Source organism: Bos taurus, chromosome 7 (genome assembly GCF_002263795.3).
Source record: "Bos taurus isolate L1 Dominette 01449 registration number 42190680 breed Hereford chromosome 7, ARS-UCD2.0, whole genome shotgun sequence".
In the NCBI taxonomy this organism is placed as follows: Eukaryota; Metazoa; Chordata; class Mammalia; order Artiodactyla; family Bovidae; genus Bos; species Bos taurus.
The window spans coordinates 28,964,213-28,978,851 of NC_037334.1; the positions used below are offsets into that span (position 1 = coordinate 28,964,213).

The 14,639-nt window shown below is 40.9% G+C and overlaps 1 long non-coding RNA gene across 1 annotated transcript in view; it reads left to right on the forward strand.

The window, feature by feature from the left end:
• The window catches only part of LOC101904702 (uncharacterized), a 530,136-nt gene that overhangs the window by 504,855 nt on the left and 10,642 nt on the right, over positions 1–14,639 (forward strand). The window contains exon 4 of the long non-coding RNA XR_009495220.1: positions 12,356–12,752. This is a non-coding gene — a long non-coding RNA (uncharacterized lncRNA). The remainder of the gene's footprint in view (positions 1–12,355; positions 12,753–14,639) is intronic.

The window sequence follows — 14,639 nt, forward strand, 5'->3', positions numbered from 1 at the left end:
GAGGATAGTCTGGCTTTAGCATTGTTGGATTCTGTGGTTCAATGTATTGACCTGGATCTATGTTTTCTAGCCTTTCTACTCTGCTGACTAAGTATCATTTCATCACCAGGGCTCACTCCACAGAATGGTCATAGTAGCCATCAGAAATATGTTCACAGTTAGGGGAAAAGGAAGAGGCTATTATCCAATGCAAGTCCTTGTGCCTGATGCACAGTAAGGCCAAACAAACAGGAATTTGGAGCAGAGAAAGGTTTATTGCAGGGTCATACAAGGGGATAGTGGCTCAGTAGCTTGTGCTCCCCAAACCCTGAACTCCCCCAAAGAGTTTCAGCAAAGCATATTGAAAAACAAGATGAGAGAGGGGCATCTTCTCTTGCAAACTTCTTGATGTTGGAATCCTTTGTTCTTGCAGTTAATCACATAGGTCACAATCTTCCTGTAAACTTCCAACAAAACAAACGTTATTCTCTGCTCTGCAACTTTTTGCCTCTGAATGAATGGATTCTTAAAGGTCGGAGCCTTAAGAACGGGCTGTCCTGTATATTTCAGGCTATAGACATTCTTTTAGGAAAGGTGCAGAGCCAGCATGACTGAGCACAGATCACAGAGCGCAGGTTAAAGCAAAACAAACAGATCCAGCGTGGAGTCAGGCTTGCTCCTACCTATTAAAAGGCTTCTTACAGTTCAGAAACCTCTCATCAGTCTGTCTTCACTTTAGATTAACTGGATGTGGGTCACATACTCATTCCTGAAGAGGGAAGGACCAGCCGGGCTTTGCCCTGTGCTCCGTGGGAGTTGGCTTTTGTTGAGGGCTTAGATACGTGAACAAAAACTAAAATTGATCAAGAAGAAAGTCCAGGCTAGGCCACCAACCTATAAATAATTAGAAGGGTGAAATGTACAAATTTCTAAGAGCCAGTCACACAGGGAGTTACTGGCAAAGTCAGATCTGGACTTTAAAAAAAAACGTATTTATTTTTGGTTGTGCTGGGTCTTCACTGCTTTGAGAGGGCTTTGCCTAGTTGCAGCAAGTAGGGGCTGTTCTTCATTGCAGTGCCTTCTGTTGTCACAAAGCACGGCTCTAGGTGCATGGACTTCAGTAGTCCGAACATGTGGGCTCAGTAGTTGTGGCACACAGGCTTAGTTGCCCCGCGGTACGTGGAATCTTCCTGGACCAGGGATTGAACCCATGTCCCCTGCACTGGCAGGTGGATTCTTATCCACTGTACCACCAGGGAAGTCCTGGATTTTTTCCTTAAGTCCCAGGCAGAAGGTTTACTTTATGGTTGTGTTGTTTTGTTTGAACTATACTATACTGCCTCCTAAACAAATAGTGCAAAACCTCCTCTCCCTAACAAGTACATGCAAGATTCTGGTGTCCTCTGCTCTCAATTGATTTCTAAGCCCACGCATCATATCATGTACCACTGCAGCAGGAGATCCTCAAAGTGTTACCACTCTGTCAAGGTCAGTGTTTCTTACCCTGACTGAGCAACAAGATCATCTGGGCAGTGTGTTAAACATATACCTGCCTGAGATACTGATTCAGGACTGGATATCTGTATATTTTTGAATCCCAGATGAAAGAGAATTGGAGCTTGGAACACTGAAGACTGAGTTGGGAGAGAACATTATTTCACTGTGCACTTTTTTGCCTGGTTTGCATTTTTTTGTCACATGTATACTATTCTCTTCCTTTCCCTTCTTTCTCTTTTTCTTTTATATGGCCCCTGATGTTTCTGAGGTGCAGAGTGGGGCTGAGAAATTTTCATTTCAATATGATCCAGTATCAGGCTTTAGATTGGCTACTGCAGAAGCCAAAACTGTTTAGAACCTTTTATTCAGAGTCACAGTGGAGCATTGTCCTGTGGAGTCATTGTCTCATTAATGAAAACCCTAAGGCCCACGAGGGGATCAGTGCTGGTGCCTGACTCACATTCTCGGACTCATTTCTTTTCTGGTTTCTCCAAAAACCACAAAGTCTCAAATGTGTCCCATTTCTTGAAATGAAGAACTGTAGATGACCAGAGAGTTTTGTTGACACAGAAAAGGAGAATTCAACAGAAAATTGCTCAGTTCCCTTTAGAAGTCAGCTTCATGCTGTTCTCATCAGTCAGTCCACTGACAGATGTGTCTCAATATCAGACAGAGACCACGGTAAAAAGATGCTGTTTATTTTTAAATCATATTGTAGGTGTTCTTGCCAAAGTCTCTTCTGAGTGATCAGAGGCACTACTACTCTTTGAATTACAATCCAAGAAGTAAGAATCACTAACTGGATGTGCTAAAGACCTTCTCACTAGCAATTTAAAGAGATTAAAATGTTGATGGAGAAAGATGTGTTTAGAAATCATTGAAATGATAGATATTTTTTTTTTCCAGAGAGGGATATCCTTTATTCACTCTTTTGTAGTTAGTTATGGTCTGATGGCAGAAAGTGAAGAGGAACTAAAGAGCCTCTTGACAAGGGTAAAAAAGGAGAGTGGAAAAAGCTTGCTTAAAATTCAACATTGAAAAAAATAAGATTATGGCATCCGGTCCCATCACTTCATGGCAAATTGAAAGGGAAAAAGTGGAAGCAGTAACAGATTTTATTTTCTTGGGCTCCAAAATCACTGCGGACAGTGACTGCAGCCATACAATTAAAAGTCGCTTGCTCCTTGGAAGGGAAGCTATGATAAACCTAGATGGTGTATTAAAAAAGCAGAGACATCACTTTGCCAACAAAAGTCCATATAACCAAAGCTATGGTTTTTCCTGTAGTTATGTACAGATGTGAGAAAAGTGAAGTGAAGTCACTCAGTCATGTCCGACTCTTTGTGACCCCATGGACTGTAGCCTACTAGACTCCTCAGTCCATGCAGTTTTCCAGGCAAGAGTACTGGAGTGGGTTGCCATTTCCTTCTCCAAGGGATCTTCCCAACCCAGGGATTGAACCTGGTCTCCCGCATTGCAGGAAGATGCTTTACCGTCTGAGCCACCAGGGAAGCCCAGATGTGAGAATTGGATCATAAAGAAGACTGAGCACCAAAGAATTGATGCTTTCAAATTGTGGTGTTGGGGAACACTCTTGAGAGTCCCTTAGACTGCAAGGGTATCAAACTGGTCAATCCTAAAGGAAACCAACCCTAAATATTCACTGGAAGGACTGATAATGAAGCTGAAGCTCCAATACTTTGGCCAGCTGATGTGAAGAGCTGACTCTTTTCCTCATCAGAAAAAGACCCTGATGCTGGGAAAGACCGAAGGCAAAAGGAGAAGGGGGCCACAGAGGAAGACATGGTTAGATAGCATCGCTGACACAATGGACCTGAATTTAAGCAAACTCTAGGAAATAGTGGAAGACAAAGGAGCCTGAAGTGCTGCAGTCCATGGGGTCACAAAGGGTTAAACACAACTTAGCGAGTGAATGACAGTAAATGGTCTGATGGAAATCAACCGCAGAGGCAGTTCAGTGTAGCCTAATGGTCATTTTCACAAGAATAAACCAGACCACTTGTGGACATAGGAATTACTCTCTTTCACCTTTGTTTCATACAGGATATTTTTTAACCAGCATAAATTGTCTGGCAAATCTTGATTTATACTACATATGGGAAAGTGTTCTTCCTAGAAGGCCAAAGTCATAGCTTGTCCTTAACAACTGGCTAAAAACCTTTTCAGTGGACAGGGCCCATCCCTCCCTCTATCTATACTGTGCTTTCTTCCACAAAGCTTTCCTCTCCGTTTAACACCCATGAAGCTATTCCTCAGCAGCCCACTTTCGAGCAAAGAGCTTGTCTGTTTGCAAGATGCAAATGCCAGGTAATTCTGGGGTAGGAGAGTCCAGAAGATGTCTCACCCACAGGATTTGTGCAGAACAATGGGTGACTCAGTCTGAGGAAATATTGATCTGAACTACTGGCTCCAAATTTCCTGCAATTCCTTTAGAGTGACCTAGACTTAATCTGCACTTGGGGCCTAAGGGTTCATCCAAGATGGACAAAAGATCCAAATTAGTTCCAGGAACTGATAAGAGATTGTACGAAAACGGAGACCATCAGTTTGCTAAGGCCATTTTCCTCATGAAGCACCATTAGGAAGGAAGCCAAACTTTGTTTCCCAGCATTTTCTGTTCCCATCCATCCACATGGGCCTTAAATTTCTAAATATGCAAAATATGGTTATTTTTATGAGCTAAACAAGTTCTAAAGAGCACATATGTCTTATTAAGTGAAAATTAGTATTTAGTATTCTACACTGGTTTAAAAATTAAAGAATATTTTTTCTTTAGTCCCAAGAAGGGGGTAGAGAATTAACTGTTGAGTTCCTATGGTGATTTAAAAACATACTAGATTTTTATGTTACCTCATTTAATTCTTGTAACTATTCTGCAAATTGATTACATTGTGTTATTTAATATTAAACCCCAGATAGTATCTACTGTATGTCTTCTCTATTGGAGGGACGATGTTGCAGGTGCTGGGGGCTTTGTGATCCCACCAGGAATAGTCTGATGGGCAAGACAACATGAGTGACTCATTGCAATTCAAACAGAAAGATGCCATAACAGATAATATACAGAAGGCTGCAGGAGCATGCATTTTAAAATTTAAATTTCTTTAATGTATGCACAATGAAACTGGTAGACATACACCCAAAAACAAATTCCAAAGTAGCTGCAAAAAATTCTGATAGTTTGATACAATCCATTTACTAAAAACACAGGTAATTTACTAGGAATATAAGCTGCTCTTTTTTTTTTTAGGGAACAAATGAGAAGGTTTCTGAATCTTAAAATGTTCTAAAGAGACTTCACTTATTTATTCATACTCCCACATTCTTTTAAAAATAATTTAACATCGTTTACAAAAGTGCATGCAATAGTACAGGGTAAATTAAAATACTCAGTACCAAAAATGACTCTATGTCATTTTTTCCTCTTAATATACATTTCCTGTTCCCCACAAACAACTGTTTCCTTTTTTTCTGGTTTCAATTCTGTTTCAAGTCACTGCGGCTAACCTAGGAGACAGGGTTTCCTCTGGAACTTTCGATGCCTTGCACAGGCCTGAGACTGCTTGACTTGTCTCCACGTGGGGTCTGTGTCACCTCTTCCGTGAGTACAAGTCTCTAAACTACTTAGGCAGGAACTTCTCTCCCAGACAAATGTGTTTATCAGAGAGCAGTTGGATTGCATGTACGGAAGCCTCAACAAAGAGGATGTTCCATCTCAAATTTATGGCCTCTTGGCAACCCAAGTAGGCATATGACTCTCAAGATGCCACAGCGTGTCAGCAACCACAGTCGCTGATGGGAACAGGCTGGGCATCTGCTTATTGGTACTTCCTGGTTGAAGTATGACAATCAGTGCCTTTTTTGAATTTGTGCAGCTTTTGGATTATTAATTTCAGGATGGGAAATCATTCATAGTCTTAATTTAAAGAGGAAACCATTAGAGTAGAGGCTGTAGCTATAAATCAATACTAAAGATTTTTCTCTGAAATATGATGTTTCTACCTGACTCTGAGATTGGATTTTTCCCCCCTTTCATTCTTGAGCTTTTGCATTTGACTTAACATACTGACTCCGTCAGGTTCTTGTGGTGAATTGATAATGAAATTAGGGGAGACAGGGTCCATTGACTTAGAAGACCTGTGCCATTCGTTAAGTCTTCTCTCTGTTTCTGCAACTGGCTTGACACCTGCTTAGTCACCTTGGTTTTAGCCCTTGTCTCTGACACTGACACTTGAGAGAGCAGAGCACAGAATGGAGATGAGGTAGCATGGTAAATAGATGTTATAAAAGAGAGGTGAAAATCAATACTTCCGTTAACATCTAAAAGAGGCTTTTCAAAGAACATTTATATATGTAGCTGATGTTCCTTTAAGGACTACAAATTATGAGACTACCACTGTGGTGTGATTTTATTTTCCTTTTATTTTGACAAGAAATTTCACCAGTAGACTTTAAAACGAAAACAAACAACAAGCAAAAAAGAAACCTCTGCCTAGGAAAAATATTGAAATAAAGGTTACCTTTTTCAAGAAAGTAGATATAATAAAAATTCAAGTTATTTCCATCAAAATTATTACTGATGTGCAACAAAGCAGATATTTTTCTTGAAGTGTACTATAGTAGACATTGATTTGTACATATATCTCCTTTATAAAGATATTACTTTTTAATATATATAGGCAATAAATTGTTAATTTTCTGTTTTTAGTTTTGTTGTATTATCCTCTCATCCTCAGATCTAGGTTTAATTCTTGGCTTCTGCATTCCCTGCCCTATGACTTAGAGAAGACAGTCAACTTTTTTTTAATGCGTTTCATTTTCCACGTGTATAAATGTACTGGGAGGAATAAATGACAGGTGTCTGTAAGTGCCTAGCACAGGGGTGCACAGTGGAGTTTCAGTGGCTGCTACTCCCCACCTCCCCCACTCTACTCCATTTTCCATTTCCCCCACGTGAGATCCCTCACCACTTCTGCTTTACCATCTACACTGCGTACCTGCAGAGGCACACCTCTGATAAAGGATGATAGAGTTCAATGGCTTCAGATGAGGGACTGACCTGGTGACTTCCCCTCCTGTGAAGGAGGCTGCTACCACTCCTGCTTCTCTGTCATTCTTTCCCAGAGCCTGTGCACAGGAGCCAAAGCTTGCTAGGATCACTCCCCATCATCAGGCAGGGTGGGATTTGGGTAGTTTCTCTGCTTCTGGGAACAGAGGTCTTTGACTCAGGGGGTCAAAGAGATGTAGATTGTCAGCTTGGATCGGAAGGATGCACAGTTCCTCTAAACTTGGTTCTGATCTTCAAGATACGGCAGATTTAGAATGAAGTGTTGCAAACCTTTGGAGAAAATGAGAGCTTCTCAGAATTCAAATGAGCAAAAGCCAGGAATGTTCATCATGTCTGACAGGCATTCAAGACTATGGAAAAGCAAATTTCAAAAAGTTCAAAGAGCATATTTGCTTGGTCTCATGGCCAGAGGGTTTTCTAAAAGGGTGTAGATAGGTCCAGAAGGAGGAGAAAATAAAGTTATAACTATAATCTAACTATAATAAAAAAATGAGTCGAATATGGAAGAAAAACTATAGAAATCAATTATGGTGGCACAGAGCTCAGATTTTTAAAAGCATGTTTGAAAGATCAAAGAACTTGTAGCCAGGAACAAAAGCAATGCAGTATCACAAACCTAGAGGAAAAGTGTCATAAAGAATAAAGTAAAAAATAAGGTCAATTTCACTAGGGGAAAAAAAGATAACAAAAAATCACTTTCCGCAATGTGTAAGGAGCAAATAAGAACATGGAACTGTTAGTCACATTTCTAAGAGATTATGATGTAATGTTAACAAGACAAAAAGAAAATAGAATTACTCAGCTCCTATTTTGCTCTGTCTTCTCTACCAGAAGAATGACCTTCAGACTGAAAATGTAAAGATGCCTGGCAGATGTGTCTGAGGACTGAAAACAAAACGTGTTAAATGCCAAGCAGAGAGCCCCTGAATGATTTTCCACAGGAAATGCAGCCATGTGAAGGATCCCAGAGATGAGGTCAGCCAGAAGTGGGCCACTGCTTCAACAGTCCCTCCCAGAGATGATGAACTGAAGGGAGGCCGTGCAGAGGGTCAGAGAAAGGAGTTCTAGTGAGGGAATAACCCACTGCAGATGCTCTAGAAAAGATGTGGATTAGCTGCTTGGGATTTCACAGATCTTCTGTGAAAACAGAAAACAGAACGAGGAGAGTGGAGAATGTGGGTGGAGAGCAAGCCCAAGAACCTAGTCCTAGACGCAGAAAGTTGGGGTATGTTTAATACAGGGAGAAGGAAGATTTTCCAGAATCATACACTGAAATAGCTGGATATGAAGTGGACGTGGAAGAAAGGATAAAGTCCAAAGGGTTTATTCAGTTCAGTTCAGTTGCTCAGTCGTGTCCAACTCTTTGTGACCCCATGAATCACAGCACGCCAGGCCTCCCTGTCCATCACCAACTCCCGGAGTTCACTCAAACTCACATCCATCGAGTCAGTGATGCCATCCAGCCATATCATCCTCTGTCGTCCCCTTCTCCTCCTGCCCCCAATCCCTCCCAGCATCAGGGTCTTTTCCAATGAGTCAACTCTTCGCATGAGGTGGCCAAAGTACTGGAATTTCAGCTTTAGCATCCTTCCTTCCAAAGAAATGCCAGGGCTGATCTCCTTCAAAATGGACTGGTTGGATCTCCTTGCAGTCCAAGGGACTCTCAAGAGTCTTCTCCAACACCACAGTTCAAAAGCATCAATTCTTCAGCGCTCAGCTTTCTTCACAGTCCAACTCTCACATCCATACATGACCACTGGAAAAACCATAGCCTTGACTAGACGGACCTTTGTTTATTACCTATCAGAAAACCCAGAATGAGGGCTCTGCATCTGTTGCGTAGCTGGAGAGGAATTGAAAAAAAAAAAAGTATTGAAGTCATTCATGTATTTCACTCCATGGAAACCATGTAATTGGCTTATACAGCTCAAACCTAACTGAATCAGGGGTTTTTGTGAATTTCTTTGTGCTTTTGTGTGGGATTGAACAGTTAATTGCTTTATTGACTATGCCAAAGCCTTTGACTGTGTGGATCACAATAAACTGTGGAAAATTCTGAAAGAGATGGGAATACCAGACCACCTGACCTGCCTCTTGAGAAACCTATATGCAGGTCAGGAAGCAACAGTTAGAACTGGACATGGAACAACAGACTGGTTCCAAATAGGAAAAGGAGTACGCCAAGGCTGTATATTGTCACCCTGCTTACTTAACTTATATGCAGAGTACATCATGAGAAATGCTGGGCTGGAAGAAGCACAAGCTGGAATCAAGATTGCCGTGAGAAATATCAATAACCTCAGATATGCAGATGATATCACCCTTATGGCAGAAAGTGAAGAGGAACTAAAAAGCCTCTTGATGAAAGTGAAAGTGGAGAGTGAAAAAGTTGGCTTAAAGTTCAACATTCAGAAAACGAAGATCATGGCATCCAGTCCCATCACTTCATGGGAAATAGATGGGTAAACAGTGGAAACAGTGGCTGACTTTATTTTGGGGGGCTCTAAAATCACTGCAGATGTTGATTGCAGCCATGGAATTAAAAGATGCTTACTCCTTGGAAGGAAAGTTATGACCAACCTAGATAGCATTTTCAAAAGCAGAGACATTACTTTGCTAACAAAGGTCCGTCTAGTCAAGGCTATGGTTTTTCCAGTGGTCTTGTATGGACGTGAGAGTTGGACTGTGAAGAAAGCTGAGCCCCGAAGAATTGATGCTTTTGAACTGTGGTGTTGGAGAAGACTCTTGAGAGTCCCTTGGCCTGCAAGGAGATGCAACCAGTCCATTCTGAAGGAGATCAGCCCTGGGATTTCTTTGGAAGGAATGATGCTAAAGCTGAAACTCCAGTACTTTGGCCACCTCATGTGAAGAGTTGACTCACTGGAAAAGACCCTGATGCTGGGAGGGATTGGGGGCAGGAGGAGAAGGAGATGACAGAGGATGAGATGGCTGGATGGCATCACTGACTCGATGGACGTGAGTTTGAGTGAACTCCGGGAGTTGGTGATGGACAGGGAGGCCTGGCGTGCTGTGATTCATGGGGTCACAACGAGTCGGACACGACTGAGTGACCAAACTGAACTGAACAGTTAATAGTAAAATATTGAAAATGGACAGTACCACTCCTCCTTGCATTATTAAAGGCAAAGTTATGGATTATTTTTTTAATATTTTAATGTATTTTATAGTTGATTTACAAGTATAGTTGATTTACAATATTGTGTCAGTTTGGGGCTATTAATTATTAAATTGAAGAGTGTTAATTCTAAGAAAGAAAGCTTCATGGTCCCACCAGAGCCTCATAATAAGGCTTCCTAAGGCAGACAAGGGATCAAGGAAAGCTTCCCCAAGGACATGACATATGGGCTGAAAGCTTGCAGACAGTATATCTTAGCCTGAAGAAGTATTGCATGCACTGGGAGTGTTAAGACTTCATTTAGATTGGGCTATCTCACTTTGAAGAGGAATATTGCCAAACTGAAGCTCTGTCATATGAGGAACCAGAGGCAGCAAGCCAGGAGTCACCAACTTAGGAGGAAAGCTGTTTTATCAATTCTGTGTGGCCTCAGAGGAAGAATTTACTCCATTTCTGAATTAATCTAGCATCAAGGTCAAACTTAGAGGCTCCAGACATAAATATCTGGATTTGAGTCCTGGATCTGCCATGGATAACAGCAACAATAACATATATTGCATAGGACTGTTGAGAGGATTAAATGAATAAACCCATGTCAAGGGTCTAAAACAGTGCCTAGAACATAGCAGTCACTCAATACATATCGGCTACTAGTATCACTAAACAGGTATTGTTGTTGTGAGTTGCTCAGTCATGTCCAACTCTTTGCAACCCCATGGACTGCAGCATGCCAGGCTTCCCTGTCCTTCACCATCTCCTGGGGCTTGTTCAAACTCACATCCATTGAGTCAGTGATGCCATCCAACCATCTCATTCTCTGTCACGACCCTCTCATGCCTTCAATCTTTCCCAGTATCAGGGTCTTTTCTAATGAGTTAGCTCTTCTCATCAGGTGGCCAAAGTATTGGAGCTTCAGCATCAGTGCTTCCAATGAATATTCAGGACTGATTTCCTTTAGGACTGACGGGTTTGATCTCTTTGCAGTCCAAGGGACTCTCAAGAGTCTTCTCTAGAACCACAGTTCAAAAGCATCAACTCTTCAGTGTTCAGCCTTCTTCATGGTCCAACTCTCACATCCATAGATGACTACTGGAAAAACTATAGCTTTGACTGTATGGACCTTTGTTGGCAAAGTAATGTCTCTGCTTTTTAATATACTGTCTAGATTTGTCATTTTCTTCCAGGGAGCAAGCCTCTTTTAATTTCATGGCCACAGTTGCCATCTCCAGTGATTTTGGAGCCCAAGAAAATAAAGTCTGTCACTTTATTTTATATTATATAGTTCTTATTTATATTAGATAATGACATGTAGGTATATATCATTATATAATAGAATGGTATAGCAATCCAAGTTGTTGAGCAAAGTCAACTGCATTATTTGGGGGAAAAAAATAACCTAAAGTGTTTAGCCAGAGATTAGATGATCATCCGGAAGAAACCAGGAAGAGCTGATACCTGCCGTGAGTAGGCAGATACATTGTATGACATCTGGTCTTTCTGACTTTCAGATTCCACAATTTCATGTGTAGAAACTGGGTATCCCAAGAGTTCTTCATTTCAAGTAATAGATGTGTTCCTGGTAGCAAGTGATCAAATGTCCTGTGGCACTTCCCTTGTCGGGAGAAAATATCTCTCTTTAGGTTCGTAAGACGATAGATCCTCAATTAGGACATAGCTGTGTGTTTCAATCTGTGTTGAGTCAAATCTCATGGAAAACTCTGTTTTCAGTTTAATAAGATGGAAACAAAGACTACAGCATTTTTAATAGGCGTTCATTCTAAAATGTAAAATGAGGGAATTTTTAACCACCACAACCATCTTTTAAACGCTTCCTGTTAGTAAAGTGACTGTATTTTAATCGACTCAGCAAAGAGCAATAAAGTTAAAAAGTACAGATTTTTTTTTTCCTTTCAAGGCCTTTCCTTAAAATCCTTGATCTCAGTGAGACCACTAGTAATCTGTGAATTATCTAGGTTCTCAAAATGTAGAAAAGAAAGAAAAAATTTAGAGGAAAACATTGGCCCATTTTCCTGAGAATTCAGCCAGGCTGATTTGCTCAATGGCTAACGAGTAGCAGCAACTACACTAAATACCAGAATGGTCAGTGCAATTAATGCAATTAAAGTAATTAGTCCTGGCAGCTGTAAGGTCAAATAGAGGTGGCTTCGTAACAGCAATCTGCCACTGCAAAATTACTGACATTTCCAACTAAATTATATTCTCTAAATTGTTGCCTTAATGCTAAATAAATAAAGTTATGCTAATGTAGAGACTGATTACAGATTGAAATTAGCACAATTGCTTGTTATACAGTCTGCTAGGGTTAACATTTTTTAAAAACATAATTAATGGCCTTTGCTTACTGTCTCTGGTTATAGATCCTGCAGCTCATTTGCATTCTTTTGCAATATGCTGACAGTGCTAAATGTCTAAGAAGAAAGATCTCATCTGGAGGCAGAAAATGCGTTTTGCACATCATGAAGCGAAAACTTGTTATGGTTTTAGGCCAGCATTAATAACAAAGATGACCAGAAAGAGAATGGATCAGAATGAAGCAAGAATCCGTTTTGCTTTTCAGTCTTGTGATCCGAGCCTTTTCTGGAGTCAATGTGAAATGTAATTGCTCTTTTGACCTCTATCTTCTCTCTCCCCAGGTCTGAGGAAGAGCTACACTGGTTGATTATTGCAGGAATGAAAGGCACTCTGACCTTGTCGACCAAGCGCCTTGCGGCTTTCAATGTTGCCCATTATACTGAAGGCAGGCAACTCCTGGAGAGAGGCGGAATCGACAGGAGAGCTGCTCCCTGGGCAACCTGCCAGAAAAGGCTTCAGCAGCCGCAGTTCAGACACCGCCAAACAGCTCAAGCAGCAAAGGAAACGGTTGGGGGAGGTGGGGGAGATGATGAAGGAAAGACAGAGTATATAAAAATATTGTCAGCACACAGTTTAAAGAGCTTTCAGGCATCTATGCTATAGGGCACCTTTTGCTAACACCGCCCCTCATCATCTGCCTGAACTGAAAACCAACCTGGGAAGAAAGAAGCAACCAATGTAAGTGCAGCTATTCATTTCCTAAAATAGGCTGTCCCTCACTCCAAAGGGTTTCTGATAATACTCCTATGTAAATCAGAATGTACAGTGTGTTTCCAGCAAAAAGTGGGTCAGGGTATTTAGTTACAATAATTGTTCTAGAGTATAAATTATTCTCTACCAACCTAGTTGGGTTATTTTTAGAATGCATGGTTCACAGAAGGATTAGGGTACAACAGGCTGGCTCCTTCCAGCTCTCTAGTTAAAGCCTGCGTGTCCTTTGCATCTCTGCTAGTTCTACTCCAATCAGTTCTATTCAACACAATTTTATCAAGCATTTATTATGTGCTTCAGCACAGTGGGAGGATAAATGACATGCAGAGTGTGCCTATGAATTAAGGCGACTGGTCGACCAATCAAATGCAGAAGTGGTGCCATTTCTTTCGTCACTTCATTTCATTCATTGAGGGAAAGCACAGAGGCCCTGCTGTGAGTGACAGAGACATTGGTGTTAGGTTTTCTAGATTCTGACATTCATTTAAGTCTTACAGTAAGCTTTAGATTCATATTGTCAGCCCCACTTTAGGAAGAGAAGATTTACTATAGTAATAAAGTCTTTGGAGCCTGGAATTAGCCAGACTTGGGTTCAAAATCAATTTTGTTACTACTCAAAATCTGTGCAATGTTGGAGGAAAAAAAAAAATCAACCTATTTCTGGGCTTTGGTTGGCCTAATTCTTATCGTGAGGGAGACTAGATGGTACTAAGACCCTTTCCAGCTGTGTGGTTCTATAAGAAAGAGTGCTCAGCAAGCACACATCCCAGATTTTCTGGGGGACCCCACTGCAAAATATTATGGCTCATTTTGCCTATAAAATTATTTATGCCCATCAATTGCTGAATCGCCATCACCTGATTTTTACATTGAAAGAACCGTCAGAGGTAGGAAAAGAATCATGCAAAAAAACTGAGAAGAGTGGTGTTAAAAGATAAATTTCAAAGAGAGGTAAAATCATGACCCTCATACAGATACAAAAATGAGTACATATTAAAGATTTGGTTCTACTCATTAATCAAAGACCGATGTTGTAACAGCTTCAAGAGAATCTGAAGAGACACATTTCAAGATCAGGAATATTGAAATGAGAATGCAAATAGAACAAAACTGGTTATTTTCCAGGGGGAGTGGAGAGAAATCAATTGAATCTCTACCAGACCGGGAAGCATTTGCATGTCTGTCAGTTACCTATAACATACAAGTTGTAAAATAGCTCAAGGACGGTGAAGGCTAGAATCAGGTAACAGGAAGGGTGTGCCGGGTACAGACAATGCAGTTTCCCATGAAGCACACTTTTTTTCCTACAGTGGAAACAGCTTCATGTGAACTATGGCATTTCATTGTGATTTCTGGTTCTTTGCTGGCTGTCAGGGGAAGGGTCTCAGTCGGGGCTTGGGTGTGAACAAGAGTCACCTGGGAAATTCCAGATCAGAATCACACCTCCAAACTGCATCCAGGGTTCTAACAAATGTTTAAACTATTAGATGGCTTCTTCAGCTGCTTTTTGAGGTTGAAGTTATAACTGAAGGAGACCTTGAAATTCAGTTGTGTGCAGTATTTATAGATGTGATATTTCTTCTTGCTCCTTTGAGGAGCCTTTTGGACTTTTCTTGATGTGGTTTAAGGGTCATGAAACTGTTAAATGTTTAGTTAAGGGCTAAAGACCAATGTGAAGCAAAGGCAAGGCAAAGTCAAAAGGAGAAAAATAGGGATTAAAGAAATAAAAAGAGAGAAGAAAGCTTTTTCACAGTGGGTTTGGTGCCAGAACACAGATGTCATGAAAACCACCACTAACCCTAAGCCAGAATGGGAAAAGAATAGACTCATAACAACATGATCATCATTGAATAC